Genomic DNA, 10000 nt, shown 5'->3' on the forward strand with positions numbered 1-10000 from the left:
TGAGTTATTTTTCTTATCCTCTGGTGGTTGGTGGTATTTGATGGGAAACAATTAACCACTAGTTTGTAATACTAACAGTACTGTACACGTGGGAACGTAAACTGTTTTTCAAAGGTATTTAGAAGTTCTTCTAAGCCTATTTGTACAATTAGTTAAATTCCTAATTCCAGATTGTATGGCGAGTTTTGTTTACTCTTTATCCAAGTTTTGAAAAGGGTAATTGTCTTGCCTTCGAACAATGTCTGAACTTAAGACCAAGCTCGTGTAGTTGTGAAAAAGGTCACTTGAGCTGTGAAAGAAATGTTGGCAGAAATTTAAAGGGACATTGAAATGCTGTTTAAATATCAATGTTACTGAAGGTCTTGAGGTTAAGGTATGGTCACTGCCGAATCCTTGAGCAACCACCCCTAGTTCTTTGCTGGGTCTTGGTTCTTCGTAGTCCTAGTTGTCCGCTACGCTAGTAGTCTTCGGAAAATAAACCAAAAAACCAATTGGAGCTTACAAGATTACTTTCTCATGCCTACTGGTGAGAATGTTGGTCTTAAACATTTGTTATATTCGGAATGCTTTATGAATTATAAAAGTGAGAAAACTTAAGTTTTAGGTAAGATATACAAAGTGTAAAGACGATTCTATTCTGTGGTTTATGTAGTTATATTATGCATAGTTTTCGAGTTTTGGTAGTTTTGAGGAATACCTCAAGGTGTTACTGTATTTTTATTTTTAGATCTCAACCACCATCCCTTCCATTACTACCACCACTAACGCAAGATCATCGCTGCCGCTCGGCTATTATTACTACTACAGCACCTCCACCCACCCACCTGCTGCTGCACCAACAGAATCATCACCCACCATGGCAACATCACCGACCCTGCTACAACTGCAGCGTCTTAATTATCCAAAGAGTGACACCCTCTTTATCAAGTCTCAACACATTCCCCACGCCAGTTATATCGTATTCTGTGGCCTGTCTGTTTTAGTGATACGGGTGATGGATTTGGCCTATAAGAACTGATTTCTGGTTGGAGTCTGTCTGTGCTCAGTTTATGTAGAATGACGCACCTTGCCCATCGCTTGTCTCCATTTAACTACTAACAATGGCTAGTCATGTAGGTTTGGATTATCTTCGGTCAATGGTTTGCCTTAGCTCAAGAAAATGTTTAATCTATGATAGCGTCGTCCCTGTTCGGGAAGCAGTACGTGAATACCAGTGTGTTAGATGTGTAACGTAAGTACTACTAATTCATGTAGGCCTACCTTAGGGGTTTTGTGGTACTTTTGGTTGAAAATATTGCTTTGGCATCCACTGTGCTATTGCAAACGTCTGGATAGGTTGGTTTAAACGACATATACACGGCTTGTGCACATAACTTATTTCTTTGTGTTAATTGTTGTATGTGGACTGGCTGTGCCTGCGTTCATGTTTAGTGCTGCTTGTGCTGCATGTTCTGCAAGTCAATGGGTGGTGTCACCCTTGCTGTTGCTTGGGCAGTGCTTCTGCTTCACATGATTTAGTTAATCAAATCGGCACTGGTGTTTTATTTGCATAAAGTCAACATTCTGCGTGTAAAGGTAATCATTGCATGTAATTTTCTGCGTAGGTTTGTAAAGTCCCCGTTGAGCGGGTTTTCTGTGGTGACGACCCATTTTCTTTGCCTCCGATTCGCCGCTCCTATAAAAAAAATCAGACCCAGTCATTTAAGTTGTATATAAATATTTACCTGTTTCCAATTTGTATGTCATGTGTTCCTCTTTCTCAGGTATCAGATTGTATTAAACTCCGTTTCTGTCAATTTGTGTAACTCAGTGTATTTGTTCATTGTTATTGCCTCAGGTCACCCTTGTTCTCATTGTATTCCGCGGCGTGACGTTAGTCCGCTGCTATATAAACAGCCAGAGTCACCAACAAAGTAGCAGTAACTTTATCCTGCTCGTTTCTTTGACACCTCGTAAAGGTTTTGGATGAAATGGGTAAAATAAGGGGATCTGATATTAGGTGCATTATCATTTTTCGTCCAAGAGGAAGGCACCTACAAGCACATGGGTAACATTCTACACTGTTCTACAGAGCATTATTCACTATGGGTTACAGCATTCTAAATGGTAAAAGGTGAAAGACTCGGAGGTAAAAAAAGCCCTTGAATTCTTAACGTCAGAGTTCATAGAAAACGTAAAGTGTAATAAAAAATGTAATATTAGTGGTAAACTATTACAACTTATTCATTTCACTATGGAGACCAGGCCCACAAGTGCTGGTGCTACCATTTTACTACTACTGCCACTACCACTAGGATTACATAATGCCTTACTGATTTAATGTAAAATGCATTTGAATTCTCTGTTTTTATGGGAGCGAAATTTGTATTTCAGGATATTTTCGTTCCTGGGCTAAAATTCTCCTCAGTTTTAGTGTTATGGTCTCACAAGGTTAGTCATTATCCTTGCAGATTTTCTGTAAGACCTCTTGTTCCATTTGGCAAGTAGTTTATCAATTAGGAATTTCTTCCGTGTCATAACTGTTTTCGAACAAGTCAATAGTTTCTTCTTAATTGTTTCCACCTTGAAATAGTTCTTAGTATGAACCAAACAAAAACTTCTTTCAGTTTTCTTCTGAAGATGGAAAGAGAAACCCAAAAGATTTGTGTATAATTTGTTTACTTGTAAATATTTACACGTTACTATTAAACTCAAGTACTTCCAGGTCCTAACTGTGACCCTTTTTCAAGAGATGAGGTAGTCAGGCTGGTTCAAGGCCCAGCAATCTTCTGGGCCTTGAACCAGCCTGACTACCTCATCTCTTGAAAAACTGTCACAGTTACGACCTGAAAGTACTAGAGTTTAAAAGTAACGTGTAAATATTTATAAGTAAACAAGTTATACACAGGAATCTTGTGGGTTTCTCTTTCCATAGTTCTTAGTATCTTATTGAATAATCTTGGGGCTTTGTATTCAGTCTTGTTTTTTCTCAGTATCATTGTTGCACCGTGCATTTGTTTGTCCATGCTACTGTAGGTAATCATTTACGTATTTCGATTTCCTACCGTAATGTATGCCAAATAACAATTTATGCTTTATTATGTAAGCAAGGAAATAGCAAGGTTGGACGTAACTTAGTCCCGTGGGGATTTATATTTTTTGTAACTTAAACCCTGTGACGATATCGTTAAATGGATTGGCTACTAAATTCATTGTTACAAATATCAACTTGTGTGTAAATGAACACCTTTAACTTATTAAAAATTAGTCTGTTTAACGTTTCTAAATTTTAAATTTGTGCTTTTTTGTCTTTCGTTAATACTGTTAGTTTTAGAAAACTGCGTTAGTTGTTTTACCAAAAGTTCAAACACCTTTAAGATTTCTACATTAAGTAAAATATACCATTAGTACTAATTCAGTTTTATTAATGTTAACTTGAAATATTTATACACAATTTTTGAGACCCTATCAAATTCTTGGGCAAGCCTGGTATTTTTCTGCATATATACTGCAGTAAACTGTCTGTTTTATAGGTGGTTGATGTTTGTGAGGCAGGACTTCGGAGGTTCATTCCCATCTGTGTGGAACTCGCTGCTTTCTTCCCACTTGAGTCAGTGGAACACTGAGGAGACTGCATCAGAAAATGCCATCTTAAACACCTTGTTGAAAGTGAGTGGTACAGAAACTTATCTTTTTTATTAGTAGTAAGCATTATAATATAAAGTAGGACTAGGTTACACTATTTAATCCTTTTTTGTGACATCATAGTGATTCTGAACACAGCACAGCAGAAAGCAGCAAGAAAGATTTTGATATTTAAAGTAGGGTACATTTAATGGTAAAGTTGGGAAGATAACCGCTTTTTATTCTTGTAGAACAATGCAATGCTTTAGCTTGTTGTATGTACTATGTTTATGGGAAACACTTTATCTTACATAACTTGAAACGAATTTAGATGCAAAAGATTTCATAACATAAATTACAAATAAATCTAATGCAGTTTTAGCTCTTTTATTTTACTACAAACACTGCATCGCAATTCATGTAGATTGGAACAAGGTTTGAGGTATTAAGGGAACAATGGTATTAATTGCTTATTGCACTGTGACAAATACAGCTAAAACGTAAATTTAGTAGAAAACAGTGTATATGGGATGTACATTCACTAACCCGGTTTCATACTGTAAGAAACCGTCGAAAACAGAATGTAAAGTACTTAGGACATGTTCTTAATTGATTTACAGATACTGTATAAGACTTGTCAGAGTTTTTACGGTTGTATTTTATATACCCGACTAGGCTGAGTTCACACCAGTCTGGAAACTGACACCGACTGCCTCTTGATGTATAGCTTTAGAGAAAACGACCTAGAATCCAATTTAAAACATTAACCGACGTGGTCCCAATGCAGCCCATTGAAACTTTGCAAATGCACTTGTGAATGACCTCGTAACTGTTTGAAATCTAGTTTTGTCAACTTTTCTTCTTTTGCTGGTTATTACCAAGTATTATATTTAATAGTGGACACATTTTTACCAAGGACATATACCGCGTAACTGAACTGTGAAAATTTGACTGGCTTTTCAATAAAACGCTGACTAGGCGTAATTATTTCCTTATGGTTTATAAAATTTGCTAGACATGAACCCTGTTGATAATGTAATGTTAATTTCAACGACCCGATAGAAACAACAGAATCACAGGAAGAGTACACTTTCTTAAAAATAAAAAGTAGATGGGGGGGATACAACCTTCTTATGGTTCCTTTCCCGTTAACATGCTTTATTTTGCTCATGTTAATATCCAGTTCTATCCATCAAATCCACTTTTCATCTTTAAAGATATGTACTAACTCTTCCTCTGATAATGCTGTTAGTATGTAGTCATCGGTTGACAGCTCCTTCCAATGACCTCCTTTTAGCACTTCTTTGTGGCTCCTCAAATATTCTGATAAGGATGACAAAGTACTTATGGCTGATCCTTGATGAACTGTACATTTATCTTGAATTCTTTTGATAAGTCTGCCACTGTCATTGTCATCATACTAGATCTCTTGTGATATGGTATCATTATTAGCTTAGCTAGGATTTGTTGTACCCTCTGCTTTTGCAAAAGTCACTTATTGTTCAACTTTGCTAGTCAAGATCTACGTATGTGGTGAAACCTTTTCGTATTCCCATGGCACTTTTATAGTTTCTACTTCGCTCTTCTGAGACTGCTTTCTTTTATCAGGTTTTCATGTGTTCTGTTCGGGACTTCATTTCCTTTTCGACAGACGCTTTTAGCAAATTGCTTGTTATTAACGGTCGTTGGCCTTGCCCTTTTCATCCTTCGAAGGACCTTGTTAAGTTTTTCAGCTAAGTCTCGCGATGCAAACCCTCCATTTGAGTTTGTTGTTGATAAAAACAACTTGAGGTACACTCACCGTACATCCTCGACTCCTTTTGATCTTGTTACCATCAGACCTGATGTCGTTACTCATTCAGATTTCTTGCTCTGTTCGTGGCCATTTAACAGGTATTGTTAACATAAAGGAAAGCGCCCTCCAACTGTTTGGACGTTTCGCTCCCTTAAAAATTACTCCCAGAAGTATTTTTGTGAACTTTTCTTTATTCTTCGTCCTTAATTACTATTTTTATACCCCGATTATATTTAACCGAACTCCTGTATTTAAAACGTGCTCGTGTTACGAAAGTAATTGGACACACTCCTGTTCCTTGGATTAACATCATATTTTATGTTACCTAATACACACGCTCAGATCAAATTGACATGCTAGAGAAAAGAACTATTCAAGAATGTGGAATGTTAGTAAAAAAAAATAAATAATTCCTGCAAAGAAAAATATCTCAAAGTTCAGTTCAAAGAACATTCGATAAATCACAGGAAAACCTTTTGATACCAATCAGTTCCATTACGATCAACAATCAGAGGCAAATGGAGACATCTGCCAGTTGATAAAGTTACACTAATACTAGTTTAAACATAGATAGCTCGCATGATTGCTGATCGATGGAGTAAAGTTTTCGCTGTTTAATAGGCTCTTTGCCCTTTACAATTTTCTAAGTTTGTCAATCCCCCGTATGGGAGGAAGCGCATAAGTGCACCTCACACGGTTCACTCCAGGCATTACTCAAGGTTCTTTGCAGTGTTCCTTCGTCCCTAACTGCAACCACTTTCATTCCTTTTACTGGACCTCCATTCATTTCTTCCATCTTACTCTCCACCCTCCCCAAATTTTTTATTTTTTTATAGTGCAACTACGAGGTTTTCCTCCTGTTACACTTTTAAAAACCACTTTTGGTCCCAATTTCCCTGTCAGAGCAGAATAACCTCATAGGTCATTCATATCCCAATTATATGTCCCTGTCGACACGTTTATAGCTCCAGGTAACTACCCTGACCTATGAAAGTTTTGTGCAGTTCCGTGTTCAACTAGGGAGATGCCGAAAATGATGGAAATAAGACCCATTCTCACTGGCCTTTGTCTGCTAATAGCTTTTCTTGACTATGACTATCTACTGGCTTATGAACAACACTGGTTTAGACACACTATTAAACAGCAAACATTGTTACCTACAAAATACATGGAAAATTTAGAAAAGGAGAAAGAACCTTTAATATTACTGATCTATGTTAAACGTTTGATAGCGTAACCTATAGCATCAGACTTCAATCAGTGTTTTCACGAAACGATTTTTTTTTCATCGAAAACTCCATAAGTCATTCAATCTGTTCGCATTGGATCAGTTTCATCAAATATGAATAAATATTTTATAGTATCCAGGGATCGATCTTAAGCTCATTTTTTTTTATGCCAGAGACAGGCCGAGCTTGTTGATTGATGAAGAGAGCAAAGGGTATTTTCAATACTGCCAAGAACATTTTAAGGGTATCAGAATCTCAATCATATCCCGGGCAAGGTAGATGCATAATGTTATACTAATCTCGTCCCAGTTTTCTGGGTAAGTGGTATGGCTGTTAATATAAAGGTTAATAAACTACGCAAAAAGGTGACTTCACCCTCCCACACCAACATGTGCGATTTAAAGCTGATGTTAAGTCATGGTAGTAGGTACAGTCTTTGGTACAAATGCCTCTGTGCTATTGGTTGCAGGTCTGACACTTGACTGATATAACACAGGAAATGAAATTTTGCTGCGAAGGTCACTGGTGAGAGTCTTAAGTCTTGATAATGTTATGCCAAAAGTTGAAAAGTAGAATGGTTACGAATGGAATTGAAATACATGAATTATACGACGTGTTTCCAAAATGTGACAGCACGAGTGAAAATAACTGGTGGGCAGAGTACTACCTTTTTTTTTTCTCCAAGGAATGGAAAATTGCATAGCAACTAGTAACCTCATCTGTTGTTTGCATATTGAAAATCTTGTAACATAGTAGCAACTTTTCCAGTCCATTCCTATAACAAGCATTATGTTGGTCATTGAAAAAATAAATAAACTGAACGGTTGAATGTCGAAGGTAATTTACTTTAAAGTTCCCTAATTTTACTTGTAAAACTTTTCAGGAATAAAATTAAATCATAGAAAAGTGATTTGAGGTAATGTGCATTTATAATGTTAAAACTGACGTGCTTTAGCTGGGTGTAGTAGGTATGCAATTGCAAGAATATTTAAGGCTAGTCTAATTTTCATTTTCCTTAGGATATCATTAACAAACACACACGTGAGCCTTTTCATATCCGCATTCGGCTTCCGATATATATTGCAGAGTCGCGCACTTTCATTTTCAAAGTCATTTTGTTACTATTAGGCAAATACTTTGAATTTCGGAGTTTTAAATTCTCTTATACTGTATTCAGCATGCCGTCTTCTAATCCTAGCTATCTCTGCAAGTTTAAATGAGTACTTTCTAGATCCTAGGCGAAAATTCTTCGATACATCGCACAGAACCATACACTGAAATTAATCAATCATTAGCACCTATTGCTTTATTTCGAAAGGAACCATATATCAGTCAGATGGCTCAGTATTTACAGTAACGTACCAGCAGGCCATTACTACGGATATGTGAACGGATCTTGACATTAACTTAATCATATTTATTACTAGACTACTCAAAATGGTCATGTAAGTCTTTCACCCTTTTTTGTCGTCAGTCCACAAGGAAACCTCTCTATTAACGATGCATGTGGCGTAATTATAAAAAAAGGTGCTTAAATTAGTCTTAAGTTCTAGTATCAAATAATTTTTGTGTAGAGCAATAAAATACTGATTTTTCTTTTCCAGAGTCTTTACTGATGTTCTACTTGGAGTGGTGATAGGAGAAATAAGTTTCCTTGAGGATGGATCTGATATACATTTAGAAGGTGTTGGAGGACAAGCACATCTGCAAGGCGTTTGGATGATAGTTGCATGGTTCCATTTACACGTGTTTTGGTACGAAAATTTCCGTGTCTAGAAGGTTAGTGAATTTGCTGGCGTTAAACGATTCGATGATCACATGCTTTTGTACAATTACTGATGTGACATGCATTTACTGTTTTGGCAAAATGTTTTTGTCAGGGAACCAACCGATTTTGCCTGTGTTGAATGTGACAACTGACGCATTGTGTTGGAGTTGACATAAATTGATACAGTATTGAAGTAAAATTTGGTTTTTAATGGTTACTTGTATCTGCAGTGATGGCTGTAAATGGATTTAGTATTAATAAATTGATACAGATCTAAAACAGTTTTGCTTTTAATGGTTATTCATCAGTGATGGCTGAATGTCATTGCTAAAATTGTTGGTATGCATTTGTCATTGCTGCTACAGTTTTCATTTTTAAGGCTGTTATGTGATGGTTGAAGCAACATGTCTGTCCATTTTGAGGCTACATGTTAACAATAATTTAGAGATGTACTGCATTAGTAATGTTTGAGACAAGCACATATAATAACTGTAAGACACATGGAAGAGTTTATTAATTTGTCTACTTCATTCAGGGGAAAAGTTCTATTTTGAACCGTTTTGACCTTGTGGCCAACTATTTATGGCCTTACAGTATACTGCTATTACTTTAACTTTACTTAATCTATAAATCTACAACCAAAATCTATAAATCTACAACCAAAAAATCAAGTTATATTTTCTTTCCAGACTGACACAAGATTTACCTTGAAATTAACTTGCAGTATCGTACTTACATTTTCAAGAGGATGCAATGTCTGGAGTGTGGACCAAAGGTAAATTTTATTTAGGATATGCAGAAAAATTTGACATACTTGTAAATAGTTTGTTTTTAAACTTGTCCTTGAACCAGCTTCAAGCTGAAACCAAAATCCTTAAATATGTCACCAATACTAGAAGCCTGATTACCATCTGTACTACATAGTATACATATTATGGAAATATTTATATAAAATTATGCTACTACAGAAAAGTAAAAGTTTCTTCTTGACTGTGAATATTAAACAGAATTTATCATCACTCTAGGTATCTTCATCCCACTACAGTATACTACTTATGCTTGCTTGCTTATACTTCCACAAGTAATGCTTTGTCAGCAAGTCCATTCCAGATGCTTAAAAGAAAGGAAACTGAAACACTGAGCAAAATCTTTCTTGAGTTAAAATATAAAGCCCCCAAAAACAAACTACACTGAAATTTGGAATCCCATGACATCTGCTAAGAGATTAGACCTAGGTCTAGTTTGACACAGCTTTGTTTGATCGTGAGTAGATGATGCATTAGATTCCATATTGGAGTCTGGTTTGTTTTTGAGGGTATGTATTTTCTCTCTGAAAAGTTATTTTCATCAGTGTTTTGATTTCCATTCTTTTAAACATCTTATAATGGAATTGCCAATAAAGATGACTTTGGTGGTACAAAATATTAAAGCATGCATAAGTAATACTGGATGTGAAAACGTCTTACCTAGAAATGTCAAAGTGAATTCAACTGTATATACATATATAGTGTACTATTTTTTTTTTAAATATAATCTAGACTAGGTACAAAAATATTCCAATTGAACTCCTCAGCCTGTAAGTATGTGAATAAAACTAATCATACA

The 10000-nt window shown here is 36.0% G+C and overlaps 1 long non-coding RNA gene across 2 annotated transcripts; it reads left to right on the plus strand.

Annotated features, from left to right (window-relative positions):
* The first annotated feature begins 9 nt into the window (after positions 1–9).
* On the plus strand, positions 10–10000 carry LOC136838586 (uncharacterized). Of its 2 annotated transcripts, XR_010853046.1 has the most exons (5): positions 10–526; positions 728–1231; positions 3513–3648; positions 8232–8406; positions 9085–10000. It is a non-coding gene; the product is annotated as an uncharacterized lncRNA (long non-coding RNA). The 2 variants fall into 2 exon arrangements; XR_010853045.1 differs by having other exon boundaries at positions 10–1231.

This window comes from Macrobrachium rosenbergii, chromosome 5, assembly GCF_040412425.1.
Source record: "Macrobrachium rosenbergii isolate ZJJX-2024 chromosome 5, ASM4041242v1, whole genome shotgun sequence".
Taxonomy (NCBI): Eukaryota; Metazoa; Arthropoda; class Malacostraca; order Decapoda; family Palaemonidae; genus Macrobrachium; species Macrobrachium rosenbergii.